The 4,156-nt window shown below is 40.7% G+C and overlaps 1 pseudogene; it reads left to right on the top strand.

Moving 5' to 3' along the window:
• The first annotated feature begins 1,698 nt into the window (after positions 1-1,698).
• LOC145015753 (fasciclin-like arabinogalactan protein 4 pseudogene) lies at positions 1,699-3,114 on the top strand (annotated as a pseudogene).
• The last annotated feature ends 1,042 nt before the right edge of the window (positions 3,115-4,156 follow it).

Raw genomic sequence — 4,156 nt, 5'->3', positions numbered from 1 at the left:
CACATAATCTCTTTCTCTCTCTCTCTCTCTCTCTCTCTCTCTCTCTCGTTCTCTCTCTCTCTCTCTCTCTCTCTCTCTCTCTCTCTCTCCAAGATGAAGAAAAATCCTTTCTTTTTCTATGTAATCCTTTTCTTCTCCCTCCTTATCGCTTGTAAACTCGACCTGAAGAAAAATCCTTTCACATGGCCTGATGTTTTCTACCACTACAAAACCAATCGTGTCGTCGAACTTCATTTCCCTGGAATGGGTCTCTCCGGCGAACTCCCCGGCAACACTCTCGACAATTTGACCCAACTCACCATTATCAGTCTCCATTACAATGCCCTCTCCGGTCTACTCCCTACATACATCTTCTCACTACTTAACCTCTGTAATCTCTACCTCCAAGACAATTTGTTTTCAGGCCCGATTCCAGATTGATTTTCCCCTCTCTTGAATCTCGTTAGGGTTATCTTCGTGAACTGGATTGGGATTCCAGATTTAACCCCAATCTAGTTTCCAATTCCAATTCTAGATCCCGACAGGCAACATAATTCCAGGTCAAGACATTAACATACTATATGAATTAATGAGCTACCACGAAGATGGATATCAGTATCACGTCCAGAGGAAATAAATAAATTCTCTTGAGGTATTCCTTTCCCATCTCGTCGCCAGCTTCATTGATATTTCTTTCTGATTAAATGATAGAGTGAGTGGAGGAAGAGGGAATATCGATGGGTTGAGGAACACCATATTCAACATCGCAACTTTCATTGCTCTGATGCTTCTTTGTTGTATGTATTTGAGGACGAGAACGAGGAAGATGGTGGTGGAGATATTGGCTTCGGTACTAAGGATACAAGTGATGTGTGTTTGCTGATAAGGATGGGTAATGGCAGTGGATGAAGAAGAAGGTGGTTCCGGTTGGAAATTAGGTTTCTTTCGTGTACATGGGGGAAGTTAGAACTGGTCTTGAATTAAGGAATGGAAGATTTTCAGGAGAAGAGAAGAGTTGTTTGCATATTTGGATTTGAGTATGAGCAAATAGATGAATCAATGTATGTTTATGTTTGTGCGAGATCGAGCTTGTGGTCTGAGTTTTTAGAACTAATTTTCTGTTTAAAGTTGAATGATCAGCAATGGTGAAGAAGACATAGGGTTCATTTTTTACAGATAAGGTCACAAACCAGGAGAGAGAGAGAGAGAGAGAGAGAGAGAGTGAAGAGAGAGAGAGAGAAAGAGAAAGAAAGGGGAGAGAGAGGGGGGAGGGAAGGAGAGAGATGTGGGCCCAAATTAATTATTTTTTTTTCATTTAAATTAAATAGAAAAAACATTAAAAAATATATCATAAGGGCATTATAGTCATTTCAATTTTACAAGGGACCAAATTTACGTACAAACATGCCAAAAGGACCACGAAGCCAAAAAAATTAAGGTTTGGATTAAAACCCCAAAAAAATGCATAGCACATGGACCATTTTTGCAGTTGTGTCAATAATAAAAATCAGAAGGATCATTTTTGTAATTTTACTTGTGTAACTGCCAACTAGTTTCCATCTTCACTTCATTCGTGTTCATGTATAAACATAAAGGGTTCAATAGTTGTTTGTTTAAAGTACAGGGACTTAATATTCGAGCCAGACAAAAGTGTTGCTTTCAATTAGAAAACATTATCGTCATCATTATTCATTATCATACACAATCATACATCATCACCACCATACAACCATACACCATCATCACCAGATCATACCCCCTCCCCTTTCCCTTTTCAACCCAATACCCTTCCCTTCTAATCGCAGGCTTTCCACTACCCCTCAGAGAAATGGCAATTTCTCTGTGTATTTCCCGTTTTACCCTTCTGATACACATTTATTTACTCTCCTACCTCCCGGCCTTCATCTCCGCCGTCAACATTACACATCTCTTATCCCCTTACCCAGATCTCTCCGACTTCTCCGACCTTCTTTCCACCACCAACGTCGCCGACGATCTTTCCCACCGCACCTCCATCACCCTCCTCGCCGTCCCCAACTCCTTCCTCCGCTCTTCCGACCTTATCCGTCGCTCTTCCTCTTCCTCTTCTTCATCCACCAATGTCGCCGACGTCTTCCGCTACCACGTCCTACTCCAGTACATCACCCTCCACGACCTCCGCCGCTATCCTCCATCCGGAAAACTCATCACCACCCTCTTCCAAACCACCGGCCGAGCTGCCGACACTTTCGGCTCCGTCAACGTCACACACAACACCGACACCGACACAATTACCATCCGATCGCTATCAGCTGACTCCCAAACACCCAACAACAACAACGCCACCGTCATCTCCCTCATCGTAACCTTACCTTACAACGTCAGTATCTTCACTGTCAATTCACTCATTCTCCCATACGGATTCGATCTGATGGCGGCGGAAAGTCGTCCACCGTTGGGGCTTAACATCACTAAAGCCCTAATCGACGGCCACAACTTCAATGTAGTGGCGTCAATCCTTTCAGCCTCGGGAGTCGTGCAGGAATTCGAATCGGAAGCAGGTGGAGCAGGGATAACCTTGTTCGTGCCTACAGACGATGCTTTCGCCGATCTACCGGCCACCGCAAACTTCCAATCCTTGCCGGCGGACAAGAAAGCCGATGTGTTACGATTCCATGTGTTGCATTCATATTACCCACTCGGGTCGCTCGAGTCAATAGTGAACCCGGTTCAACCAACCCTAGCTACTGAAGATAAAGGAGCCGGAAGCTTCACATTGAACATTTCTCGGGTTAACGGGTCGGTTGCAATCAGTACGGGTATAGTGGAAGCTTCCGTGACCCAAACCGTATCTGATCAGAACCCGATTGCGATTTTTGGGATTTCGAAGGTTTTATTACCGAAAGAGATATTTGGGAAGAAAGAAACAGTGGTTGATGCTCCTGCCGAGGCTGGAGCTCAGTCGCCGGTTATGTCACCTCCGCCGCTGAATTCTCCACCGGGATTTTACGGTCAGTCGTGGCCGCCAGGGCTCCGGGAGGAAGTACATTCTACGGCGGGGGTAGAGATCGGGAATTTGGGAATGTTGATGTGTACAGGATTGTTGTATGTATTAATATGTTATTATATGAATTAAAATGACATTTTGAACATGAATTATTGGGATGCATTCATCAGACTTTCAGGAATGGGCTATCCCCCATGTGTGGGTTTCCTTTGTGGCAACCCAAGTCACTAGTGAACACCGACCCGATGTCCTTGGTTGCGATGGGGCACGGGCCAAGTCAACGAATCCGAAGAAGGAAGCAGTACCGGTTGACTTTTTAACCGATTTTTGTGGGGTTTAGATCATTTTTAGTCATTTAACTTTTGATTTTGTGTTCATTTGGTCACTTAACTCTTTTTAAGTTTTAAAACATCATTAAATTTTTAGTTTTGTACTCATTTAGTCACTTAACTTTTGGTTTGGTTACATTTAGTCACCTAACTTTTAAAAATTGTGTTCATTTATTTACTAAACTTTTAAATTTTTTCAAAAGTTTAGTGATTAAATTAACACAATTTTAAAAGTTAGGTGGCTAAATGAATACAAATCTAAAAGTTAAGTGACTAAATATGACTAAATCAAAAGTTAAGTGACTAAATGAGCACAAAATCAAAAGTTTAATTACCTTTTAAACTTAAAAAGAGTTAAGTGACCAAATGAACACAAAACCAAAAGTTAAGTGACCAAAAATAACCTAAACCCTTTTTCGTGTACATCGGATCCAAAAAAAATTATTTATTTTTTAATTTTAAACACACAAACTACGTCTTAACATTTCACACTACAAAAACAAACAATTTCTTCATATTTTTCATTTTTTTCTTCAACATATACATTCAAATTAAGATTACCCGCCCACTTTATAAGCGGATCCATTATGGACCCCTGTGTATCTCGGGATACCTCTCAAAAAAATTTAGTGTTAGTTTTTTCGGAAAAATATGTTTTATGTTGCTGTTTTATATCGGAAAAAAATTTAGGTTATCCTAAAAATTTTCAGGTTATTTTTAAATGAACCAAAACTAGCTCAAATGGTCCAAAAATTTTAAGCCAACTCCATTTAATTTATTGAAAGAAAGAGGTATTAAGCCCAATATTTTAATTAAAAAAAAAAGAACATAATCAACTAATCGGTATTCTGAATTGGATTAT

This window comes from Lactuca saligna, chromosome 9, assembly GCF_052625555.1.
Source record: "Lactuca saligna cultivar CGN05327 chromosome 9, ASM5262555v1, whole genome shotgun sequence".
Taxonomy (NCBI): domain Eukaryota; kingdom Viridiplantae; phylum Streptophyta; class Magnoliopsida; order Asterales; family Asteraceae; genus Lactuca; species Lactuca saligna.
This window is presented reverse-complemented; position numbering and strand designations above follow the sequence as displayed.